Here is a 27,875-nt window from a genome sequence, read left to right on the forward strand (position 1 = left end):
GTTGCTGAGAATAGTTTAGTGATTGATAAGGTACAGGAATGGAAAAGGGACCTTGGGAGCGCAATTTACTGAAAATGAAAAGGAGCTTTATGGAAATCCCATGTACTCTACACTGGGTAATATTCTGCACTAATATTTCAGTTTTATTATTAGACAGAAAAAATAAAGTTCCCAAGATGCAAAAAACCAAAAAGAGCTAGATAAAAATGTGCTTACTCAATGCATAATGCATTAACTATATTTTGTTCCATTTGTACAGAGCAAAAGAGAACAAATAACCAATGTTTTTGGCCCCTTCTGGGCCTTTGTCAAGAAGAATTTCCCTCAGCAGTTTGGTGGGGAAAAGAGAAAAAAACAAAAACCGACGTAGACAAGTTTTCAAACGGGTTCCTCACGTGGGCCTACAAATCTGTATCTGCAATTGCCCATGTTTTTCTTTTTCTGTGCACAGTCACTTTTAGTTGTGAATAATAGAATGTATATTTCTAGGCATTGAATTAATGGGTGGAAACTCATGCCCATTGGTCAAATAGTCCAGGCTCAATCCTGCAAACCTGACTGTTGCAAGCAGCCGTTACTCATGCACACAGTTGTATTGCAGTTAATGGGGCTATTTGTATGTGTAAGGGTTTGTTAGATGGGGCTTTTATACACACATTTTATTATTTGTACCCATAAGTAATTGTCCTCAAAATTGGGAGTGTAAATTTAGAAACTGTCATGTTAGCCTTAAATCTTCTTACAATCTGAGTATAAGTAAGGTAGATTTAAAGGCTGTAACTTAAAATCAACTTTTTTTCTGCTGAGAGAAGCTCCTGCAGGTGCTGCAGCATTTAAGGCCTACTGTTCACTGCAAAGTGCTGTGACTCAAGTTCTGAGTCAAGTGCTGTCCCCAACCCAACTCCTGTCCACACACAAAAACTTCTTGCTCAAGTGTGGTGGTGCTTTACAGCTGAAGTTAACTGGTCTATCTGGGAGTATAGACTTAAGCCTGAGTTTGGCTTACACTCAAACTGCCAACAGGGCTCTTCACTGTGGACGTAGGCAAGATTTACTGTAGACTTCTTCATGCCATCTCCTGAAGTACAGCACATATGGCAAGTTACCATGAGTGGAGAGTGACCAGTGGTTTTAACAAACACATCTGAACAGGGACATTGATTTTTTTGCATTTTTGCATTTTGCCCAATTAGTGTTGGCCATACATCTTTTCATCCATAGAAACTGCATTAATTTCAAAGCAATTCCTGAAATGACCTTTGACTATATTTGTATTTCTTTTAGGGTGACCAGATGTTCCAATAAAATTGGGACTGTCCCGATTTTTAGTTCTTTGTCCCGTGTCCCGACCGATGCATGGTCAGAACGCCATTTGTCCCAATATTGCGGCTTTGGCTGCTCCAGAGGTTTCTTTTTTTTCTCTTTTTTTTGCTTCCCCCATGTGTCCCGATATTTTGTCCATTTCATCTGGTCATCCTAATTTCTTTGCAAATGTGTGTGTGTGTGTGTGTGAGAGAGAGAGATACAAGTAATCAGGTGTTTCCTGTATGCCTATTTTTAAGGGAATCTTCAAAGGTTTGTATAAGGAATTTTTTATTATGCTTCCTCTTAGCTCAGCCATTTGCTTCCTGTATGAAAGATATCTGTACATCTGTAAACTAATTTTCTAATTTTTATAGTATTTTTTGTATTAAGAATCATTATAAGCTAAATAAGTCTAAAGATTAACTTATAATTGATGATAAGCTATGTATTTCCGAGAAATGTCACCATGTTTGATAGTTTTTGTAAGATGACAAACTAGTCATGTGATGCTGCACTTGTGGCTAACACTGTCTTTGAAAATGCCTCGTGTTTCTAATTCCTTGCCAACACAGCTTTTCAGAGGCACAAAGAAGCCTCACACTCTGGATAACTGCCTCTTAAATATACTTAAAACAAACTACAAGAAACCTTTTGGTCAAATTTTCAAACAGTGGTAATAAAGCCGTTGTGTATATACATCACTTGTGCATGCAGTTTTTGAGGGTTATTAGCTCATGGCTCCTAAGGTATGCATGCTTTTTTTGGCAACATGTAGCGTGCATACACAAATAGCCCCCTTGCATTGGTATAAACAGCAGTGTCGACGGTGAAGCATGGCTTAGGTGAGTAGAGTACACATGCCTCAAGGGTGTGGGTTTGTACACACCCTACACAGCTCTCTACTTGCCCAAACCATGCCTCCCTCTCAACACTACTGTTTTTAGCTATGTAATGTCCTACTGGAGGAAAAGCTCCGGCAGGGGAGAGGCATCAGGGAAAGGCTCCATCAGCTCCTTGCTGCTGGAGACTTTCCCCACTGCTTCCCCCGCCAGAGCCTTTCACTGATATGTACAGCTACACACCTGTAGTGTGGACACAGCTTGCTTTTCACTGTAATGTGTAGCTACACATACTTTACATGCTGCCGACACTAGTGTGTGGTATAGAGCAGGGGTTCCCAAACTTGGTTCGTGGCTTGTTCAGGGTAAGCCCCCAGTGGGCTGCAAGACGCTTTGTTTACCTGAGCGTCCGCAGGTACGGCTGCTTGCAGCTCCCAGTGGCCACAGTTCGTTGTTCCTGGCCAATGGGAGCTGCGGGAAGTGGTGGCCCTGAACAAGCTGTGAACCAAGTTTGGGAATCCCTGGCATAGAGGTACCTCTAGATTCCACAGTGATGGACACATTACAAAAGTGTATAGATGTCACTTCGCAAACACAAGTGGAATTTACATGCACAGAACATGGCCTTTATTTGTGAGTATGCAGTAACTTGTGTGCAAAAAATTTTAGGCCTGGTTCTTTTGCACACAAATGATAGAATGTACATGCACAAAAATGAGTGCTTGCACAAACTGAACATGAGTCAAAAACAGAAATGTTTTGTATGTGCATGTGGTTGCACAAAAACTGTGCATGTACATGATTTGTATAGGCAAAATTATACTTGCACAAAAGGAAGCCATTAGCCACATGTCTACATTGGAATAAAATACCTGAGGCACAGCTGTGACTGGCTCAGATCAGCTGACTTGGGCTCGTGGGGCTCAAGATGTTTGCGCTCGGGCTGGAACCTGGGTTTTGGGATCTCACAGCACAGGGTCCAAGAACTTGGGCTCCTGCCTGAGCTCTTCTACACAGCAATTTTACAGCCCCTCAGCCCAAGCCCTGCAAGCCCAAGGTAGCTGACTGGGGCCAGCCACGTATGTTTAATTGCTGTGTAGATGTACCCTAGAAGGCTCCTTTGAAAATATAGCTCTAAAATCTCTCTTTGATTTTTTTTTACCTGACATTTTCTCTCTGAAACTAGTGATAAGAACTTCCAACAGGTTCCCAAAGGCAGAGGTGGCGTGGCAGGGATGAATCTGAAATCAAACAGTGAAGGTTTTAGGATCCTAATAATACCGAGATTTCATAAAGTCTCCATAAGACTGACTCCTGGATAAAGAGTAGCTTGTTAAACTGAAGGAAGTTGTGAAGGTGGAAAGGAAGTGTTCTGAAGAATAATGTTGCATGATCTTGTAGTCTCCTCCTTGGAGGGTTAGCGGAAGAAGGCAGAGTCCCTGGAGCGATGACATTGGCATGAGCTCAGTAACAACAGAATATGTATTTATTACTGGAAGGGTGGACAGAGTCAGCTCCCTTCCTGGTGCCGCTGACTCCAAAAACATTTTAAATTCCCTTAGACAGGAAGCACCTTCCTTTCAGGGCCTGTCTGTGGATGTATCACACACGCAGACCCAGCCAGCATAGTAACTTGGTTTCAATAATGACCTCTCCTTCCACTGAGGGCATATGCCCTCTTATTTTATGATGGTGTGAAGTCTCAGAATTCTTCTGATGTCTTTGCTGCTTCTGCATTTCCAAAGAACCAGAAACACCTTTTTCCATCTCAGGCTGGACAGGAGGCTACATGCTTATTGGGTATGGACCCTCTCACTGTGATCTGCACATGTATTCCTTCCAGGCCCAAGTAGTGCAATACACTATACCTGGTAATGAAAGTGGAGGCCATGAAGAAGCTTCAATTGATCTAATGCAGAGCAGTTTGTCTACTGAGGGGTTGTCTATACTTAAAACACTACAATGTTACAGCTGCACCACTATAGTACTTCAGCGTAGACGCTACCTACACTGATGGGAGGGATTCTTACATCTGTCTCTTCTGAGAAGCAGTAGCTATATGACCATCAATGAAAGAATTCTTCCATCGACCTAGCGCTGTCTACACTTGACCTTAAGTTGGCTTAACTGTGCCACTCAAACATCTGGATTTTTCACACCCCGACCGATGAAGTTAAACCAACCTAATTTTCTGGTGTAGATCAGGCCTAAGTAACACAAATTAATGGGAACATTTCCCTCTGGAGCTTTGCTCGATACATTATCTCCCAGTCCAATAATGAATACAATTCCAAGTGCTGGTTTCATTCATCTGAGCCGTAAATGATGTAGGCCCTGGCTCTCTAAAGGATTACTTTTCTCTCTCTTCATGAACTAGAACAACAGGTACCATCAATGGGTTAAGTTTGCAGAGCCAAGGACAAACCTTTCTCTGTGGCATATGCTTGGATTCAGAATCCCATTCAACAAGAAGTCAGACTGAGCCTAGGCTGTAGCATCTTACAGCAAAGTATCTGTAGGCAAACATCTTCCCACAACAACAGTGTAAAAATGGCCGGCAAAGTGGAAATGAGTAGACAGAAAAACTAGAAGATATGCATACGTGCCGTTTATTTAAAAGGATGTCCACCCTGAGGATTCCTACTAATTTCCTACTTTTTTTCCTAGTACAAATCTACATACTATAGGTTTCATGAACCAAATGTTGGGTAATAACATGAGGAATCCATGTTTCTAAAACTAAGCTAGATATTTATTAAAAGAACTATTTAAAGAGATGCTGCAACTTCAGCTACCATTCAAGCTATGTACATATAGATTCACTTCCTGGTTCCTCCTCCAAACACTTCCCTCCTGCAACCTATGCTCTTGCCGCCAGGTTCCATGCAGATCGATACACTGTATATCAGTGGTCAAGTTGGGAGGTAAGAGTGAAAAATTTATTTGAAGTATATGAGAGAACTTCCTCTTGGATTCAGATAGAAAATTGTGTTTCATAATATACTTGATTTCTTGCCAGCAATTGATTGGGTCATATTCTACTTTCAATTACGGTAACATAACTCTGGAGAAACACTATTGAAGTCAGTGGATTTACACCTGTTTTGTCTCATTCAGACATTTTTGTAACCTTTGTCATCGTCACCTCCCTGAGGACTCTCCTATGTGACCTCTGCTTTTTCCACCAACCCAACACATAAATTATTATGTTTTTCAATAGCACTTAGGGTGTCATAGCTGCTGCTAGCCTTGAAGATTTGTAGTGTACCCTGTAATTTTGAGATGAAAAAAATTGGTTAAGTTACAGAAGAAATATTGCACTTCAAGATAAAACTACTTTTGTATTTCATTTTCTCTTTAAGTCATTTATATCCCTGTCACTAACCTCATTAGGTCAAGGGCTTGAGGCAGAGAGTGGGCATAACATTTTTGGTCATAGCGATCCATTCTTCAACAGCTGAGTATTTGCAAATATCTGTAATTTGAAAACTGAAATGAATGTTGTATTTATTCTGAAGGCAAATGTTATAAATACAATGTGTTACTGAAGTTTACATTCCTCTGGAATTCATAATTAACTGGCAACTTTCAGCCATTCAAACACACATGACTTGGCACTTGTTTTTCTGGACATATTAATGAATCTGCTAGTGCCAAGGCCGTTTCTTAGGATGCCATCCTTCTGGCTGTGAAGCCAATCCTGCATTTTCAGAAGTTCTAGGAAATTCTATAAGCCAAGTAGTTGAAATAATAAAGAAAAAATTAATCAGTCACATATTAAATGTGAACCATGGAACGAAGCATCTGCAGCATTCAGTGGATGTCTGGATAACATACTTGCAGTGCTATTTTGCCAGCTTTCGTCTGGAGTGGTTCATCAGAACAGAACAGATGCTAGTGTGAAATAGGTCATTATAGCAGCAGGGCATTAGAACAGAGACATTTCTTTTTTCTTGCAGCAACAGCTATTCCTTTTTTATTCACGCCAATTATGAAAATGTTAGCCAAATCTGACATATGAATGCATGTACTGTGACAAACCAATACTTTTAAAGGGCATCAAGGTAAAAGCTAACTCAGTGATGAAGCTTCACAAAGCAGTCCTTTTATAATCTAGATAAAGGAACCTTCACAATGCTCATGTAGGCTGTTTTTTGTTTTGTTTTCTGTTTTTGTGTTTTACTATAGATGGTATGCCCAGAAGCAGAGATGCTAATTCTCATGAGTTTCATCAGTCATTTCAAAGGAGAGGTCACACAGATAAGAAAAATGAACAGTACGCAGTATGTGAAGCAGTGACATTCAATGAGTCCTTGTCACTAGCAGTCATTAGCATGCAAGCCTGCTGTTATGTTTCAGTGCTTTATGTGCTTTTCTTGACCAGGCAGGGAGCCTTGGAGCACTGTAGCAGTTAATACCATGCAAGTTATTGTTTCTTTCTTGAATGCCTTATATTTTTAGTACCATTGAGATGCTTCTTTGTCCCCTGTGCATCTAAAATTTTAAAGAGAATCAAAGAATGTATAATTTATATATGTCCCAGAGGTAACGAATGACTCAGTGATATCTGTGAAGGAGATGATTTTAAATTTCATGTCTTATGCAAGAGGTGATTTTTATATGAAAATTGTAAGAGTTGGCCTTGGGGATACCCAGATAATTATCCTTACAACAGTGGGTGTGGATTCCAGAGGGATTGTAGCTGAAAGCTATAGAGCATTAGATTTACCCTTGTGTATCATAGTTGCCATAATGGAAAACATAGCAACTGATGCTTCTTAGGGAATAGAATTTGTATTTTGACTCTGAATAGCATACACTGGAGATATGAAAAGGCAGGTTTTCCATGATTGTGTTGAAGAATTCATAAAAGGCTTAGGCATTTGTTTACCACTGAAATTCTTTCTGTCAGTTAAAAGGAAAAAAAAATTGTTTACTGATGTAGGGCAGGACCCATCACTACATCCTTTATCATGTAGCATAGCTCCACTAGACTATTTCTTGTTTCATTGAACTAAAAGCCTGGAAGTACCAAGGCTAGAAATAAACGTCTGCTGCTTTGATATGCTATATGTTTGAAAATGCAGTTTAAGGTCTGTATTATAGACATTTCAAAGAGAATATAAATCAGTGCAGCATTCTTATTTTTTACAATCCAGTTGTATGTATCCACTGCAATTTTATAAAAACTGTTTTCAATAGCATTTTTAAAAATAACTTAATGTTATTTTGCATTCTCTTTTTTCTGAATTATAGTAAATAGACCCTTCTGAGCTCTGAACTTGGACTTTCCAATATTTAAATAATTGTAATGATCTTTCTGCTTCCATAGTTTCAGATGTTTAATAGCCTCTACATTAATGCTACAGTCAGCTTTTTAGCATTTCTTTCCTGAGGAAACAATTTTTTCTCTTATCTACGGGAGGTCATTGTTTTTAACTTTTGTTTCCTGATCTTATAGGATTGGCCATGAGACTCTTTAACCTTCCTTCAGAAGTACGCTAATGGGGCTGCTGATAAGCAATCTGCTTTTGTAAAGGTCTGTAATTTATACTGAGTTCCTGATTATTCCAGCATATATATTACTACATTGATTAGTATACTGTCTGTTTATTACTTTCAGAGCATTGATATATATGAAGTAAGTTAAAAAGTTATAATTTTATTCGGGGGGGGAGCTAGTTTTTGAGATAGAGATGGAATTATTTTTATTTCTTGAAAAATCGTTAGGTCATAATTTCCATTCTGTTACACTGTTGTAAATCCATTCATTTCCCATTTCAATTGAGTTACTTCAGATTTACACCTCTGTACTTGAAAAAAGAATTTGGTGTCTAAGTAACTTGACCAGACAACCGTGTCTTGCAGTATGTGGCAAAACCACATTATCTTAAACGTCATTGTAGTTTATTACTCGCTCCTGCCATCCATGTGGTTAACTTGTGAGTAGTTTTGCAACTAACACTGCAGATGGTGCCAGGAACAGAAGAACAGGAGTTGGCAGAGGGTCAGTTGAACTGTTTAAGCTTTTGGGCCATAAGATGAGCTCTGGCTCATGGAATGTTTCACTATATTTTTAAAAAAAGGTTTTGGATATTTTAAGAAACTGTAAAAAGATCAGCTTGTTGCATGTGGATTATCAGAATAATAATGGTTTGAGTCCTGAGGTTATAGTGTGGTAAGGGATGGTGAAGAGATCATATATTCTTGTCAGATATAACTGTAGTGTACTAAATATGGTAACCTAAGACCAAAATGATTTAAAGAATAGAAAACACTATACTGCATCTCAGTATATTTTTAAACATAGGCAGGCATTCTTACAGTGCCACATTTTCTGTAGATATTTGGTGGGAGAAGTTAATAGAAATCAACTGACCTATCAAGCTGCTTACGTGACTGCCATCCCTACAGTACCTGAGCACCATAGACTTCAATGGAAGTTGTATTGAACCTAATAACCATTTTCTAAAGTGAATATTTACATCCAAAATATGCCCTATGTATTGAGTTTGTTTATTTGGGGATGGATGTGGAAAGGTATTCAGGTGCCTAAATACCTTTAAACATCTGACTTTGTGCTTGAGACAGCACTCTTTGTATAGTAAATTTCACTGTTTCCTATTTATATAATTATGTAGTTACAGAGGGAAATATGCTTGTAAACACAAATGTTGGCAGGGGGACTCGGGCACATGTAATACCTGAAACTCGGGAAGGTGTAATACCTACTTTTAATTCATTTTTTAAATTTGACTACATTTCAAGCTGAGTGTTTTTTTAAGAGGGCCTCAGATCTGAACCACCTCTAAGGCAGTTTGGATCCAGATCTGAACTTCATACACAGCTTTTACATTTATATTGGAATGAACAAAAATCCAAGATCTGGCCCATTTGAGACTGAATAGATACAATGAATTTTATGTCATTGTGTAATGGAAAGCTACATATTCTGAATTTGGATGACTCAAGAGTTAGAGAAAATTGCATAACCATCAATGATTCATGTCATTCTCAGGCTTTACAAATTCTTTGCTTCTTTCTTTCAAGCTGTGACCATGATATTCCCTGGGGCAAAACTTGTGTTTTTGTTTTTGAGGAGAGGGAAAAAAAGTTCAGACACTGAAAAGAATTCAGTATAAAGGGAGAAAACTTGCTGTTAGTGTTGGCATTTGGAATGTAAATCCTTTACTATTAACTGTGATTTTTATAAAGGCTGGCATTCCAGACTTGCCTAGGAGTGATTTCGGGTCATGGTTCACTAACGTCTTCTAAGAGTTATTGCTGAATCTGTTTAACAAAGTGTAGTTGGGATTGTGTATTTTTACCTGTGTATCTGACACATTTGACACAAATTGAGGCAATGACTATTGTGCAGATGGAGCAAGATTAGTCCTTTGTTTAAAGACATATTTTAAGGAGGGAAGAGCTCTTAGGTTCATTGTTCAGAAGTCTGATTCTTGAAAAATAATAGTTTATGATTTACATATAAATTGGGATTATTTAGATTAGAGAGCAGACAAATAAAAAGTGCGATGATAAACATATATTAAAATCGTAAGTGGCATAGAGAAAGTGGTTAGGGTACTCTTATATACACCTTTCTTATAGTGCAAGAACAAGGGACAACCAATGATATTAAAAGGCAAGATGTTTAAACTAAAAAAGAAGTACATTTGTTCACAATTATTGAGGCAAAGTATTTAGTAGGATCTTGAAAAGGCTTAGACATTTATGTGAATATCAGCGACAGTTACATTATCTACACTAAACATTTATAAGGCATATCAACCTACATACTTTAGGACATAAGTCAATCACCAACTGCCTATTTCAGGAAGAAGCTTCTGTAATATCCATGTTGTTGTATAATTGTCCATTACGGGGGTTATACACCACCTTCCGGTACTGCCTGTGGTGGGAGAGAGGATGCTTCACTGCATGTACCATTGATCTGATCCAGCATGTCTTTTATGTTTTATTGCACACTTTTTGTATTGTTTTTCCTACAATTATCTTCCCTCTTTCTGCACAGTTTTTATTTTTTTTTTGCATTCAGTATTTTTATTTCCTGCTTGTGATGCCTCTCACATTCTCCCTCTAAGCCTTTCACTTTCTCTTCTAGATTTTTTTTTCTTTTCAGTTTGCTACTTATTTGCTGTTGGAATTTCCTAATTCCCCTATCGGTGTTTATCTGCAGAGGACACATCTACCTAACAGTCCTGCAGTGGACATTCTAAACTCTACCCGTGATATTTCTATGGCAAAACATGTTTTGATTTTTGGAGAGAAAAAGTATAAACATTGAAAACAATTCGGACTAAAGAATGGAAACTCATTACTGTGCTGGAATAGGAAAATCTTTTTAATGAGCTTTTTCCCATCTCTGAGTTGTGTTTCCCTCTCCCTCACTTCCTCTTGTTCTATAGCTTTCCCCCTTTATCTCATTGCTTTCTCTTAGTTTTTCATTCTGAATATGCTGAGATTGACTGTAATCCTGCTTCAAAATAGAACACTGAGTCTAGTGAATGCCACTCGGTTGTTGGTGAACTCAGAATGGATTTAGGAGCAGCAGGCCTTCTCTAATATAATGAGATGCAAGCACGAAAATACCAATTTCACAAAGGCTGGGGAGAGCAATTTTCCTACAGTGAATGTAAGCATGGCAACCCACTACCTTCAATCTTCCTTCCAGAGCCATGCATATATCTAGTATGCCCTTCTGCGCTCATAAATTTGGAAATATATACCATTTAAAAACAGGGTTTGTGTACATCACAGCTTTAAACGGAGATCTTCAGGGTCACCAACCTCTCTTTCTTCACTGGTAGCTGCAGGGATTTTCAGGATGGCTGCTCACAGCTCAGTTCTCCCGCTAGAGGCTGCAGGAATGATGGAATGGCTACTCATGCAGGATGTTGTAGCTTTGCAAATATGAAGCAGGGGAAGGTAATGCATTAAACAGAGAGGAATCGAGGGAAACTGGAAGAATTTTCAAATTCTTCCATTAACCTACCCATATCTACTTCAGGGGTTAGGCTGTCCCAACTGCAGTGCTCAGGGTATGACATTGTTTGCAGCCATGAGTGACATAGCTAGGCCAATCTAATTTTTAGCTATAGATCAGGCCTATGGTGCAAATTGTTCTAGAAATGGATTCCTCATTGGTCACACCTGGTGATCAGTTACCTCCCATTTCAAAGGTGGCTGTTAGTTCAAACACCTTAGCTAATCTCAGCTGTCATGGTATCGCAGAAGAAAGGCTGTCTCTAAAGTAAGTTGGACAAAAAGCCATCAGTTCTCACACACCACATTGATAAGCCTAAATAAGAACCGAGATAGAGAATTACCCCTGTCAGCTTATAGAAGCCAGTGCAGTTTCGGTAGCCCAGATATAATGTGTTCTCTGTGAACAATGCTAGTAAGAAAGCAGTCAGATGCATTCCCACCAGCTAAAGTTTCACAAGGATTTCATTTATTTTCATTTCATTAATAAAAAGGATGCTTCAACAAGGCATCTGGTGCCCTGCCAATTATAGTTTAAACTCAGCCGCATTAAAACAGTCAATCAGACGGGAGTCTGATCAACCAGCCACCTACCAAAAAAGCTCCTTCCCCCACCCCCTTCATTGTTCCAGGTTCATAGCCTTAACCTTTTCCAAAACCCCATCACATAGATGACTTTTACAATGGCCCAGGCAGTCACCGAATTCAGCTTAGTTAGGATGAAGGTGGAGAGCAAATTCCATATCTGCTGATGCAGATGCTGAGCCCTTGCAAAGAACCCCCTGCCAGCAGTCATCTTTGATAATGATGGGGGTCCAGCTCAAACATGTGTGCTGACTGCAGCTGTGGTAGTATGGCATAAGGAGAAGGGCGCTCTCATGTGGGCAGGTTCATAGCCATTTAGGGAATTATAGATAACTACCAACACCTTAAACTCCCTCCCAGAGTTCAATAGGCTTACAAAGGAAGCAGTTGCATTCTACACTAGCCTCAATGTCCAAATGGTTTTAAGGTGTAACCATATGTAGAGTGCATTGCAAAAGTCTCTATATAAAGAGTAGCAAAGTCTACATTCAAATCAAAATGTCACAGCCTCCTGGCCAGATGCTCATGGTGAAAAGCTGTTTTAATATGATTGCAGTAGTAGCCAGGGATCTAGAATCAGCCCCAAGTTTAAAACCCTGGTGACTAATGGTTGAAATACTCCCTCAACCAAAGGAACTAATATTGCCTTTGCCATCTCTGACTGCTTCCTCCAAGCCACCATGAACATCATCTCAGTTTCCTGAGCATGGAGCTTCTTCCAGCTCATTCTCATCTAGGCTTCAGTCTGAGCTAGGTTCCAACTGGGGCGTTGAATCACATCATCTGATTGTGTCAAAATAGAGACATAGAGGTGGTTGTCATTACCATATTGAAAACACCTCACCTAATGCCTCATAGTGGTCCCACGTATATGCTTTGAACAGGAAGGGTGACAGAATGACACTGGACAGCACCCTACTCACTTGAGAGCTTTTTGGGGAGTGAAGCAACTATCCTCACTACACATAGTTCTCTTTGAGAGAAAAGAATGGAGCCACTGATAAGCAGCCATGTCCACTCTCTCCAGGGTCCTCTGGTGAGTCAACAATGCCTCATGATCAATGGTATCGAAGACAACTGATGGATCTAATAATACTGGAATTCATATTTGGTCTTCGTCCATCGTCAGGGGGAGATAATCAGCCAACTGAGTGAATTCAGTTTCTGCGCCAAACCAGAAGTTTTCAGAGATAGCTCTAGCTAGAGCATGCTGCAATAATCCAAAATGAATGTGAGAAAAGCATGCATTACTGGGGTGAGTTCAATATCCGAAAGGAAAGGTTGCAACCTCACATCCAAGAAGATGAGAAAAAGGCACTCATGGTCACTGCTACTCTCTGAAATATCCAAAAGCAGCCGTGTCTCCAATAAGACCTGTGAGTTACAAATGTGAGAAATGAAAGATGGTCTAGCTCCTTCAAAGATAGCAGTATTATGAAAAATCTTTTCCCCTTTCCTACAAAAAATCCAACCCAACATTGGAAAGTGAAAATCCTTTCTCTTTTGCTATTTATCTAAAAAAGTGCAAAAAAATGATAGATTTAACATTAAATGTGCCATTGAAAGCCACTTTACTGTAGTGGAAGAAGAGAACATTGAGTTTGATGATCCTACAGTGAATACATTTGCAATGCTGTTGTCATCATCAAAACTAAGCTGTGATGATAGTTCCAGCAACCCTTTGGCATCAGCTTCATTCAGGAGCAATCTCTGTTCATCCCCAACACTCAAAAAACCTGCCAAGTTCCATCTATGATTATATCATAAAACAGCCGTAAGACAGACTTTGATAAGAAAGTTGCAAACTACTTCTAGGTTATCAACATCTCCTTCAGTGTCGTACAAAACAACCATTTTAAAGAAATAATTGAAGCACATCTCCTGGGATGTACTGCTCCAGACAGATATAGATTCCTGAGATCAGTTATTAGCAGCTACAACTGGAGATGCAGAAGGGAAAAAGAATGCAGAACTAAAAAGAATCCATATCAGCATTTAATGCAAGATGGTTGGTTGCATGGGAAAAACAATCCAAGCATTCAGGGAATAATGTGTTCCTACTTAATGCTATTGATTCTACATCTGACCAGAGAATATAGTGTCCAAGATGTCTTATAAGAACACTGAGAAAAATGGGACAAGACAGTTTGGCTCAGACAACAAAAATAAAATCAAAAAGATGAGACAACGTCTAATGTGCAGTCACCCTAAAATTCACCTGTATGGGTGTTCAGCACACTATTAAAAATTCACTGAGAAAATCATAATATATAACACCCTGAAAATATGTTATGGAACTTGAAAAGTTCTTCCACAGCCACCTCTGCCTGGTTGTCATCTGAAAAAAGGGAATTGGTGACCCCAGTTTCTGGATTACATGATGTAATTCTCAGAAAGATTATGTCTCTATATTTGCATCCATCTACCATCAGGACGTTGAAATTTTGCACTGAGTTGGAAAGAAGTTTGACTGAAACACAACACACAATGTACAGAGTCAGGACTGCACAAAAGTGCATTCAACTTATGAGAGCCATTACAGAGGGACCTGACAGATAACAGGCTGACACTATTGTCACAGTCTCCGTGGAACTCTGGCTTGATGTAATTAATAAAGAACTGGAGGTTGGAACCAAAGGCACACTTATTCTGAGACGCCATGGAACCTTTCCATTTCTTAGCTAGTGAGACTGATTCCAAATACAAAGGTCCGAAGTTGAATCCAGTAGAGGGGAGAAGATGAAACGTGGCTGCTTATTCATAAACTTGAGTATTGGTATTCTTGTGTTTTTACTTACAGAATTGCAGCCTTTTAATTTGGGAAGAAAAATGTGTTCCTTTTATATTTGAGGGATAAATATGCTTATGACGTGCATTACACTATTTTGTCTCTCTCATTTTGTGAAACCTTTCATGAGTTTGGGTTTTATTTTGGAGAGGGAGTGTTCTTCTCCACGCTCACTTGTGGGTTTTTTGGAGGCAGAGCGGGGGTTGGGGGGAATTACAGTAACCTTGCAAGAAAGGGTTTCAGACATAAACTCTGTTTATTCTAGCTGTTTTCCATGGTCTGTCAGCATTATCTATCTCTTATCCTGGGTGAGGTTCTGCAGACCAGTTGCTATCAAGTTTTCCTCTCCACCAGACAGGAGGAAAGTCAATCAAATGAATTATCTGGGTTCAGTGAAATAGAGACATAGAGCTGGATCTGTTCTGTATGCAGAAAGAAGCAGTCTGCACTGCTTCAGTATTTCCCTAACACACTCATATTTACATAGAACGGGAGGGTGACACTGGAAACCTGTGGTGCCTCACAGGTAATCGGATATCCATCAGATAGTATGCCAAATATTACTCTTTGGGTCTTCTCAGAGAAAAAAGAGAAAAACCATTTGAGTATCGCAATGTCGATACCTCCTACAGTCTGCAGCCATGTCAACAGTACCTTGAAGTTAGTGGTGTCAAAGACAGCAGAGTGTCTACACGGACAGTCAGAGTAGTACATTCAAAAGCACCTATCTGACTTAGGAGAGCAATTCTCATTTAAAGTTTTGAAAATTCTACTTAATCTTTTGTTGCCAGAAAGAGGATGCTGACCAGTGAGACCAGCCCAGTCCAAGTACTGAACCTAGGACTAAAGCCAGTTTGATAAGTGTCAAGGAAATCTGAGTATGTCAGATGTTGCTTGGTTACTACCTTTTCAATAATGCACCTTTCACCTCTCCTCAAAATGAGGCAGATTATAGGGAAAACAATAATTGGAATAATTTTCAGTTTCAAGACATGACTGTTTGAGCAAGAGCTGAACAATTACTTTTTTAAGAGGTGCTGTCACCATGCCCTCCAGAAAGAAAGCAATGAAAGTGTTTTCCAATAACAGACCTGATATCTCCCTCCTAGAATTTATCAGACAAGAAACACATCGATCCAATTTGCAGGTTGCAGCTTGAAGGTCCCTAAGCACATCTAAAACCTCAGTGTGTGACAATGGCTGAAAGTTAGAGAAGATGCTGCATTTGGTCCCTGGCACTTGTCCCATGGTGCAGGCCACCAATCCCATTACAGTCTGAACAGCCTTGTCCATGAAGTAGATGAAACTTCCTCTGCTTCACTGGTCGGTTTCTCTCTTGTTTATAGGCAATTCTACTGACCCTCTCCCCTTCTTGGCTGTCGTGCACTAGCACAAGGCTATAATGTTCGGATTGTAAATACTGCATGGAAATGTTTAAATCCAGGCCAAAAATTGCTTTAATTGGAATTTAAAAAAAAACATAGAAATATTTCTGTTGCTCTTAGGTTTTGTAATATGTTGTCTTTCAAATTTGTCTTAGGACTGAATTCTAACTTAAATCATATTGACGCTGTCCTTTTAATTTCCTTGTCTGCTTTTTAAAAATCACCTGAGTATTTAAATTGACATCTTATCACTCTCAGAAAGCCTTGTTGTAACGGTTCGTCATGCTTTACCTGCAATAATGAAACAAAAATGAGTATAAAATCATTCGCTTTCTGATTGATTTAGGGTTAGAAGATAATTCCTCCTTTGTTGTTAGAGACAAGTTTAAAAGGGCTACTATGGCAACCAAAATTAATGACAAACATAGAGGCTGTTAATCGTTCAGACTGACTGGAATAAGAAAAGCTTTAATCTTCACTGAGCCCATTTAATACCTTCCCAATTATTTGTGTGAAGAGTTAGTATGTGTGTCTCTTTAAAGAGTGTCTGGCACCACTGACCTCACTGACTGTAAAAATGAGGTTCATGTTACTAGGCAGAACCTTTGTGGTGGCCCCTCCCCCGCTGGTGCGTGATCCATGGGGCATGATCCATGGGTTTTGGATTATGCTCAGAGTGGGCCACTCCCATCTGTTGCTTATTATTAAGGTCAAGTGCTGATGCTGTATGCTTTGTGCTGTGTAAGACACAGAAATAAAGACTGTTCCTGCCCCAAAGGGTTTACAATCTACAAGGCAGACATTTGCCAGGAAAAAAAGGTACTGTGGGATCCAGGCAACCATGGTATCCTAGGGTATGTCTACACTGCAGTAAAAGTATGGGCAGCACAGCGTGGCAAGGAGGCGACCAGCCCTCTGTGGAGAAAGAAGTGGTTCGGGACTATTTAGAAAAGCTGGACAAGCAGAAGTCCATGGGGCCGGATGCGCTGCCTCCGAGAGTGCTAAATGAGTTGGCGGATGTGATTGCAGAGCCATTGGCCATTATCTTTGAAAACTCGTGGCGATCCAGGGAAGTCCCGGATGACTGGAAAAAGGCTAATGTAGTGCTCATCTTTAAAAAAGGGAAGAAGGAGGATCCTGGGAACTACAGGCCAGTCAGCCTCACCTCAGTCCCTGGAAAAATCATGGAGCAGGTCCTCAAGGAATCAATTCTGAAGCACTTAGAGGAGAGGAAAGTGATCAGGAACAGTCAGCATGGATTCACCAAGCGCAAGTCATGCCTGACTAATCGAATTGCCTTCTGTGACAAGATAACTGGCTCTGTGGATGTGTTATTCCTTGACTTTAGCAAAGCTTTTGATATGGGCTCCCACGTGGGCTCCCGTATTCTTGCCAGCAAGTAAAAGAAGTATGGATTGGATGAATGGACTATAAGGCGGATAGAAAGCTGGCTAGATCATCAGGCTCAACGGGTAGTGATCAATGGCTCCATGTCTAGTTGGCAGCCGGTATCAAGTGGAGTGCCCCAAGGGTCAAACCTGCAGCCGGTTTTGTTCAATATCTTGATTAATGATCTGGAGGATGGCATGGATTGCACCCTCAGCAAGTCTGCAGATGACACTAAACTGGGAGGAGTGGTAGAAACGCTGGAGGGGAGGGATAGGATACAGAGGGACCTAGACAAATTAGAGGATTGGGCCAAAAGAAATCTGATGAGGTTCAACAAGAACAAGTGCAGAGTCCTGCACTTAGGATGGAAGAACCCCATGCACTGCTACAGACTAGGGACCAAGCCGCTAGTCAGCAGTTCTGCAGAAAAGGACCTAGGTTTAAGGGGACTGTTGCCCCCTTACTAACATTCAGTGGGGGTGTTTTAGTTGCTAGCTCCCAGTACTAAAAGGGGTAGGGGTCGATGGGGAATCAGGACCCTGAGACTGCCAGTCCCTAGGAGCAATGCGGAGAGGCCAATTCTCCAGGTAAGCCTGAATGACAGGGCGGGCAGGCTAATCAGGGAGTCAGGAGGCCAGCGAGGTCTCGTCCTCCATGTGAGCTGGAATTGCCTGGGTCAGACAGAGTGGGGCTGAGCTAAGGAGAAAGCAGGGGCCCAAGCTGAGCGGGGGATCAGAGCTGTGCCAGATCCAGAGAGAGCAGACCCTGTCCTGGGAGCAGAGCTGCAGCCTCAAAGCCAGAGGCACAGCCCAGAGAGAGCAGACTTGCCTTGGGAGTAGAGCTGCAGCAACCAGAGCCAGAGGGGCCAGAAAAGCAGCACAGGAAGCAGGTCAGTGCTGGGAGCAGAGTCACAGAAGCAGCCTGCAGAGCAGACCTGTCCTGGGAGCAGAGCTGTAGCAACCAGAGCCAGAGGGGCCAGAGAAGCAGCCCAGGGAGCTGGAGGCAGAGCAGCAGCCATGCTGAGGCAGAGTGGAGCTGGAGCTGGGGCTGGAGCAGTCCGGAGCCAGGTGTCGTGAGCAGCTGGGGAGAGTGAAGGGGGGGGCCCTGGGCAGTGGGCCCAGCACACGGAGACGCCTCAGCCAGGAGGCTCTGCAGGCCAGACTCGGAGGGGGATTGGTAACCCTGACAGGGCAGGGGCAATGCTGGAAAGAAGGGTGCTGCCACCTCGAGCCTGAGAATGTGTGGCCACCACCAGAGCGAGTGTCCAAGCCACAGCATCCCTACAGCACAGCCAGGGCCTGAGAAGGAGGCCTGGGACTTACAAGGAACAGACTGTGAACTGCCCTGACATTCCAGAGACACCATTTGTGATGTTCCCTGCCACAGAGCGGGTTGATGTGTTTCCTTTAACCTTTCCCATTTTCCCTTATTCTTTTTAAAATTAATTGTTGATTAAATAACTTGCATTTGCTTTAAATTGTGTGTAATAGTCAGTGGGTCAGAGAAGCGCCCAGTGCAGAGAGAGTACCCCGGAGTGGGGACACCCTAGCCCCTGTCCTAGGTGACCACAGCAGGGTTGGGGGTCGAGCCCCCCAGGAATCCTGGGCCCAGCCTTGTTGGGGTTACGAGGACTCTGCCAGACAGGAGAGTGGAAGGGGAGTCCTCAAGGGCAAGGAGGCCACTGGGTAAAGGAAGTGGGACAGTGGATGAGAAGAGGACTCAGATCCTTTCGCTAGCCCACTTCACCGGGGTAGTGCAGAAGCCAGGAAAGTTCTCCACAATAGCGGGACTATTCCCCCGCTTACATAGGGGTTACAGTGAATGAGAAGCTGGATATGAGTCAACAGTGTGCCCTTGTTTCCAAGAAGGCTAACAGCATTTTGGGCTGTATAATTAGGAGCATTGCCAGCAGATCGAGGGACGTGATAATTCCCCTCTATTCGGCATTGGTGAGACCTCATCTGGAGTAGTGTGTCCAGTTTTGGGCCCCACACTACAAGAAGGATGTGGAAAAATTGGAAAGAGTCCAGCGGAGGGCAACAAAAATTATTAGGGGGCTGGAGCACATGACTTACAAGGAGAGGCTGTGGGAACTGGGATTATTTAGTCTGCAAAAGAGAAGAATGAGGAGGGATTTGATAGCTGCTTTCAACTACCTGAAAAGGGGTTCCAAAGAGGATGGAGCTAGGCTGTTCTCAGTCATACCAGATGACAGAACAAGGAGTAATGGCCTCAAGTTGCAGTGGGGGAGGTTTAGGATGGGTATTAGGAAAAAGCTTTTCACTAGGAGGGTGGTGAAGTACTGGAATGGGTTACCTAGGGTGGTGGAATCTCCTTCCTTAGAGGTTTTTAAGGTCAGGCTTGACAAAGCCCTGGCTGAGATGATTTAGTTGGGGATTGGTCCTGCTTTGAGCAGGTGGTTGGACTAGATGACCTCCTGAGGTCCCTTCCAACCCTGATATTCTATGATTCTATTAAAAGAGCTGCAACACTGAATCTCAAAGCCTGGGTCAATTGACTTGCATTTGCAAGGCCCAGGCTGCAGAGCAGAAAATGGCAGTGTAGATGTCCGGGTGTGGACTGGAGTCCAGGCTCTACAACTTGGCAAGGATGAAGGGTCTCGGAACCCGAATGTCAACACTGCAGTTTTTAGCCATGCAGACCAAGCCCTGCAAACCTGATTCAGTTGACCCAACCTCTCAGACTCAGTGCTGTCGTTTTTTTCTTTTCAGAATAGACGTACCCTTAGGTTGCTTTTTAAAATATAATTGGAGGCAATAGTGATGTGATATTTTGATGTGTGTTAATGGGCCTGATGTGACAGACAGGACAGCCACACCTCTCAGTAGAAAAGGAGGAGTGTTCAGGAGCCATGCAAACAATTAAATATATAAACAAATGCTTTTATACTACCAAAGAGGGCCTCTTATGCTCTATAAAGCAGGATTGATCTATTTTCTGCCACGTGAGAATCGGCCAGCAAACTGATTCTAGACATGCTTTGTGGACAGGCTGATCCGTTATACTTTTGGAAGAAAATACATCCACAGACAGCATTTAAAGTATGCAACATAGATTAATTATTTATTTTTATCTGTGCATATAGCTCAGGGCTCCAGATGTATGGTTGAATCCCACATGGTCAACACCCCATAAGGTTGACAACCATATGGCTGAAAGCCTACATTGCCAGAAAATTGATGGGGAGATAGGAGGTGGGGTGGGGGGTACATATCTGCAGGTTCAGAGGGCGGAGAGGAGCTGTCACCTAGCAACATGATGCTGACTCTCCTCTTCTTTTGAGGCAGAGGTGTCAGCTTTCCAGACATATGGCTGTTGACCTTATGAGGTGTCAGCTGTATGGAGTTCAACCATATGAAATACAAATTGAAGAATCAGAAAGTACCCACTTTGATTTCCATAACAAAATTCTTAACTTTAAGAAAAATTTTCCAGTGCTGTGATAGAGATGAAAAGCAACAGCTTAAAGAGCTAAGTGGTATCCACTCTTTTACAGCAACTCTTCAATAAAGAAAAGATCTAAACTCAGCCTGACTAAACAAAGCTATAGATTAGAATATTTGCTGCAACACTGTGTGATATTTTGTCTGTATGCCCTTTATGTTCAATAGGGACAAAGGCACCTGTTTTATTTCACCCTTCCTCAGTAGACTGAGATATTAATCCAATAGCTAAAGGATTAATTATATGACACAATAATAGATAAATGACATATGTGATACAATCCCAAACCACGGTTGCAGTTGTGGTTTTTCATGTGTACTCTATTGTGGTTAATAGCAATACATAAACTTTTGACTCCATGTTGTTTAATCAGTTGTGGCATATCTACCTCCAACACCTATTAGCTATCTGTTGTCAGTGAGTCACCTATTGTACTAAACATATAGCTCAAAATTCTGCAGTTTATACTCATTCAAAACTCTCACTAATGTTAACAGGAGTTTGCCTCCGAAGGAGTGCAGAATTAGGCCCAGGGGAACAAGACAGCTAAAAGTCATTGGGATATCCAAACCATGAACATGTGATGTTTTGTTTATTTTGAATTTGGCAAGTGTGTTTGAAAATTTTACAGTCCCTAAAATAGCCTTCAGAATGTTTCTTCCCTTCCCTTCTCTACCAGAAAAACATGTCACATATTTAAAGATAATATACGTGGATGAAGAGAAAAAAAAAGTGTGATTAGTTGGAAATGGATTCTTTTCAGTATAACAGTTAAGATACCAGAGACCACCAGGCCCTGACAGCTTCTGCCACCTATGATATCTATACTAAACACAATGTCATCTGTTAGCTACGGTGGTGCAGGTTCATACATATTTACCGATTTGCAAATTATGCATGTGCACTCTGAACAGAGCTGTTCTTTCTTTTTCTTTCTGCTTTTCTTCCTTCACTAATGATTTAAACTGCTTACATGTCTGGTATCAGAGGGCTGGATTCTGAGCTTGTAGTTTCCTTTGTACACCAATTATGTCTTAGCATTTAAATTACAATTTTATTTGCAGATTTGGAAGCATCCTTTTTGGTAGAATGAGATTTTCTTCATCCTGCAACTGTTCTTTGATATAATGATTTATTAAGGTACGAGGAGAAATATTGATCCTGCTAATAGCTTCTGCCTTGCCACATAATGCTTTGCATTTTACTCAGCTGAAAGGGCCATATTCCTTCGCTCATCATCTGATTGACCATAAATGCTTTGGCCTTTCCCCAGCAATTATCACACTTACCAAAGCAGTGGGTAAAAGTCAAGTATTTATAGACTAATTAGAGAAGTCAACATGTCCAAATAGTGTACTTTACATAACACAAGGAATCCTTAGCTAGTGGTGTGTGTGAAATTAGGGAGCAGTGCTATACTGTTTAAAAGCAAATTTAGCAAATTCAGAATTTTTATATGTACATTATTGATTAGGCCTCTCTTTTGTGGGGAGTTATACCCTACATCTGTGATTTATTAATGGCATTTATGCTTACATTTCATTGATATTTTCAATTGTATTCTCTCTCCTGCATCCTCACCTTCTCTTGAAAAAGCTTTCTAATGTTATTGTCTATAGAAAGATGGTGAAGGATCAGTTGGAACTGATTCCTATTGTGGTTTTCACTATTCAACTTGGAAAGTGCATTATTCCTTTGGTAATGGTAACCACCTCTATTGCAAGGGGGAAAAAAGAAATACATGAAAAATACAGAACAAAGCTTCTTTTTAAAGGACAACAACAGTCTACAGCACTTTATTCACCAAAACGAAGTCAAATGGAGCTCCGCATGCTCATTACTTCTGAAAGCCAGGTCTTTGGTGTCTCGGGTTTGATGCTGAAAACCAAAGACATAAAATATTGATGGATACTTTTTTGAAAATAATGCCTTAACCTCTTCTTTACCTCAGTTTCACCTCTTGTAACTTGGCATATTAATACATACCAGTGAGGGATACAGTGAGGCTTAATTATTAATTAATGTAAAAAGTGGCAAATTAAAAACTAATCATGTGATTTTTTTCCCCCCCACACAGTGTGTAATTAGACTTGGAACTCATTGCCTCAGGATGTTGTTCAGGCTGAGAATTTAGCAAGATTCAAAAAGGGATTGGTTGTTTATATGGATAACCAGAATATCCAGCTATAATAATTAATGCTAACAAAAGGACTAGAAGAGATCTAAGTCTCATGCATCAGGGTTTTAGCCAATCTTTAACTATTAAATGTTAGGAGAAGACCTAGTGCATATAAGGGACAGATTATTCTATATCTGTCTACTGTAGGATACTTTAATCTTCCTCTGAAACATCTGGTGCAGGCTGGACCTCTGGTCTGATCCAGGGTGGCAGTTCCTGTGTTCCTATATTCTAAAATGATCTGAGAACCTCAGTGGGAAAGTTCTGTGGAAATGTAAAGCATTATTACTGTCCCAGTTGAAGTTTGTGTTTATAAACACACTTTTAACACTGAATTTAAAAACCAGATGGCATGATTTCTCCCTTCCCCTTTTATAATATTTGTGGAGACTATCTGATTGACAGCACTGGACAGGGAAATGATTCACCCACCGAACATGGACAACACAGGTGGCTGCCACTGAAGCTCCACTGCCTCACCCCTGTGCCTTACCTCTGACTTGAAAGTAAATGCTCCTCATTGTTCAGTCCTTGCACCCGCTGCTAAGCAAATGCTAAGCAATGAATAACTTATTTGACAAGTGTTTTCTGATTCTTTTACTGTTTGCTAGCTATCTGCAAACAAATAATGAAATTTCAAGTGTATTCCTTATTGGTAGGGTTGATCAGTGAATAATTCTTTTATTATTTGTGAATAGCAAATATCGGTATTTTGTGCTGTCTTGGTTGGTTACATGCATGTCAAGGTTCCTTCCCCACTCTGAACTCTAGGGTACAGATGTAGGGACGTGCATGAAAAAACCCCTAAGCTTATTTTTACCAGCTTAGGTTAAAACTTCCCCAAGGTACGAACTACTTTATCTTTTGTCTCTGGACTTTATTGCTGCCACCACCAAGCGTCTAACAAATATAACAGGGAAAGAGCCCACTTGGAAACGTCTTTCCCCGTAAAATCCCCCCAAACCCTACACCCCCTTTCCTGGGGAAGGCTTGATAAAAAATCCTCACCAATTTGCGTAGGTGAACACAGACCCAAACCCTTGGATCTTAAGAACAATGAAAAAGCAATCAGGTTCTTAAAAGAAGAATTTTAATTAAAGAAAAAGTAAAAGAATCACTTCTGTAAAATCAGGATGGTAAATACCTTACAGGGTAATCAGATTCAACACATAGAGAATCCCTCTAGGCAAAACCTTAAGTTACAAAAAGACACAAAAACAGGAATATACATTCCATTCAGCACAACTTATTTTATCAGCCATTTAAACAAAACAGAATCTAACGCATATCTAACTAGATTGCTTATTAGCCCTTTACAGGAGTTCTGACCTGAATTCCTGCTCTGGTCCCGGCAAAAAACAGGCAGAGAGAGAGAACCCTTTGTTCTCCCGCCTCCCCCACCCCAGCTTTGAAAATATCTTGTCTCCTTATTGGTCATTTTGGTCAGGTGCCAGCAAGGTTGTCTTAGCTTCTTAACCCTTTACAGGTGAAAGGGTTTTTCCTCTGGCCAGGAGGGATTTAAAGGTGTTTACCCTTCCCTTTATTTTTATGACACATGGGGTTGATTTTTTCCAGTTTGTGATTTTTACTGGGAGTAGGCAGTTCAAAATTTGCTTTCAGTCAATATTTTTAAGCTTCAAATTGTATGGTTTCCACTGTTCTGACAGCTCTGTTGCCAGCAAAGGTGCCTCCTAGCGCTAGTTGTGATGGTGTAATTTTTAATGTGCTTAATTATATATTTAGGAGTGGGATTAGAGACCACCAACTCATTTGACAATAGGACACCAAGTATCTGATGCTTTTGGTTACCATTGACCCAAAACTGATATGAACTAGTGAGACCAGATCCTCAGCATGTCTAAATCTGCTTAGCTAATCATTGATGTTAGTAGAGCTGGACTGACCTGTGTCTGCTGAGGATCTGGCCCATGGGCTGGAGGTGATTCAGGCTATTCCTGAGTTATGTTACTAGTCCTGCATCAGAAATGGATTTTAATCAGTAGAAATGAGAAAATATTTTATTTTAAATTGTTCTGTTGGATGTGTGTTGCGGTTCAAGTACAAGACAGAACAAGGCTTTAAGCAAGCAAGCAGGCTGGTCTGCCGACGGCTGGTCTCCTGTCAGCTTTCCACCCTCTCTTTTATTCTTTCTCTCCCCCCGCGCATTACATACTCCAACAGATAAAAGGAATACACTGGCTTTATTTAATATTCTTATTTACCAATATCTATCTACCGTATTCCTTGCTCTCGGGCCTTGAGCCCAGTCCTGGGAGGCTTCCCACGGTTCATGTCATCTGGGCCAGATTCCAAGGTTCATGCCCTTGAGAGGAGCCGTGTGTGCACTGCTCCTACACAACACTCCAGGTGTGCCCTGAATGTTGCCAAGTGCATGAACCTTGCATGAATGCTACAGATGTGTTCTAACTTTTCCAGGTACAGTAACTGTTGAAGTCTCAACAAAGTCTCAGCATCTGTCATAAATATAAGGGAAAGGGTAACCACCTTTCTGTATACAGTGCTATAAAATCCCTCCTGGTCAGAGGCAAAGTCCTTTTACCTGTAAATGGTTAAGAAGCTCAAGTAACCTGGCTGGCACCTGACCCAAAATGACCAATGTGGGGACAAGATACTTTCAAATCTGGAGGGGGGGAAAAGACTTTTGTTTGTCTGTGTGATACCTTTGCCGGGAACAGATCAAGGATGCAAGCCCTACAACTCCTGTAAAGTTAGTAAGTAATCTAGCTAGAAAATGTGTTAGGTTTTCTTTGTTTTGGCTTGTAAAATTCGCTGTGCTGTAGGAAATGTGTATTCCTGTTTTTGTGTCTTTTTGTAACTTAAGGTTTTGCCTAGAGGGGTTCTCTATGTTGTGAATCTGACTGTCTGTAAGATATTCTTCGATTCTGATCTTACAGAGTTGTTCTCTTATTTGTTGTTGTTGTTTGTTGTTGTTCTTCTAATAAAGTTATGTTTTTTAAGAATCTAATTGGGTTTCTTGGGTCTTAAAAATCCAAGGCTGGTTTGTGCTCATCTTGTTTATTCTCAGGCCTCCCCAGGAAAGGGGGTGTAAGGGCTTGGGAGGATATTTTGGGGAAATAGAAACTCCAAGTGATCCTTTCCCTGATTGTTTGTTAAATCACTTGGTGGTGGCAGCGTTTTACCTAATCCAAGGGCAAAAACTTTGTGCCTTCGGGAAGTTTTAACTTAAGCTGGTAGAAATAAGTTTAGGGGGTTTTTCATGTGGGTCCCCACATCTGTACCCTAGAGTTCAAAGTGGGAAAGGAACCCTGACAGTATCTAACAGGAGGAAGGAAGGGGGAGAAAAGTGAGGGCATGTCTGCACTGCAATTAGATACCCGCAGGCTGTGGCTGGTCCATACAGGGCTCGGGCTAAGGGGCTGTTTAACTGTGGTGTAGATGTTGGGGCTTGGCCTGGAGCCCGGGCTCTAGGACCCTGCAAAGTGTGAGCGTCCCTCAGCTTGAATGTCTACACCACAATTAACCAGCCCCTTAGCCTCAGCCCTGCAAACCCGACTCATCTGGCTTGGGCCAGCTAAAGATTTTTAGTAGACATAGGGCAGACTTGGCAGAATAGAGGGAGTGAGTAGATGTATAGGGAAAGATGATCATCGACATAGATAGAAGGGAAGGACAGCAATATTGATGTGAATTTGAGAGAGGCTTTATGGGTGATTTTATACTTGGAAGCTGGACTACAGCTGTGTGGCTTCCTCATATCAATTTCAAAATATCTAGAACTTGTTATGCTGCATGATTTACATTATAGCCAGCCTGGCTATACCTATGATATTGTATCCCCCTTATTGCACCTGATACAAAACCCATTGAAGTCAATTGATAGACTCCCATTGACTCCAGTGGGTTTTGGATCATCCCATATTCAAGGTTGTCAATAGATTCTTCTGCATTTTATTTCTTTAAGTTATGATATCCTCTCCAAATGCTAATTCATAATCTATGTATTGTTATTTATGACAAGTGCACTCAATAATTCAATTCTCAACATTTAAATCAATGTTTCATAAATGACTCTGCCTTGTTAGATTTTAAGATCAAGTAGCGGATCCAAAATTGACATAATATAATTGAGAACAACAAAATCATATTGGTAGGACTTGACCCTGAAAACACACATGCTCATGAGTAATATGACACGTGGGTTGCTCCCTTTGAGCTCATTGGGACTAAGTGCTTGTGTAAAGTTGCTCATGTGTGTTTGGAGGATGGAGGCAACAGTATGTATTTTACGTTTAAATTGAATTATTTTATATTCACCATATGTTAAATGAAACTAATCTATCTGATGCCTATCTGGATGTTTATTAAAAATATTATGTAACTGTCAAAAAGAGAAAATTGCTATTGAATCAGAGAACTAGCAATGCACAATTTTATGGACAATTTTTCCATCAGGATATTAAGGTAAAACTAACTGTGTTTATGGTACCAGATGCAATCTTAGTTTGTATACACAACATGCAATCATCATACCTTATTAAATATATATAAACTAAATTTGATTAAATTGTAATTTAAAAATATAAAGCTTTCATTGTATGCAATGGCTTTGGTTTTTTAAGAAGGTCAGTCACTTCCTGGGGGATAAATATGCCATGTAATCCTGTGAAGATAAGCAAACCCATATGACTCAATTTTATTGCTGCATCATGAAGTCTTAATATGGACAAATGTCAACTGCTTTCTATGTGAATGTTGTGTCTGGAAGAGGATTTAAGAAATATTACTCTGCGGAAAGATACTGTGTTCATATATAGCTTTATTGAGAAGAGGAAAAAGAAACTAATAAAATGCCTAAGCATATGTTTTAAATTTTTTAAACATTAAAAAATTATCTAAGGTTCTCCTTTAAAACAAAACCTAGAGAAATATCTTGAGGCTATAATAAGTGTGTT

The 27,875-nt window shown here is 40.7% G+C and overlaps 1 protein-coding gene across 5 annotated transcripts in view; it reads left to right on the forward strand.

The window, feature by feature from the left end:
- Positions 1-27,875, forward strand: part of ENOX1 (ecto-NOX disulfide-thiol exchanger 1) — a 508,731-nt gene that overhangs the window by 134,170 nt on the left and 346,686 nt on the right. For 4 of the 5 annotated variants that reach the window (XM_075128654.1, XM_048851020.2, XM_075128660.1 and 1 more), the window contains one exon: positions 7,606-7,683. The exons of the other annotated variant lie outside the window; for it this stretch is intronic. The gene's annotated coding sequence lies outside the window, so the exon portion shown is untranslated. The remainder of the gene's footprint in view (positions 1-7,605; positions 7,684-27,875) is intronic. 5 annotated transcript variants of the gene reach the window in all.

This window comes from Caretta caretta, chromosome 1 (assembly GCF_965140235.1).
Source record: "Caretta caretta isolate rCarCar2 chromosome 1, rCarCar1.hap1, whole genome shotgun sequence".
In the NCBI taxonomy this organism is placed as follows: domain Eukaryota; kingdom Metazoa; phylum Chordata; order Testudines; family Cheloniidae; genus Caretta; species Caretta caretta.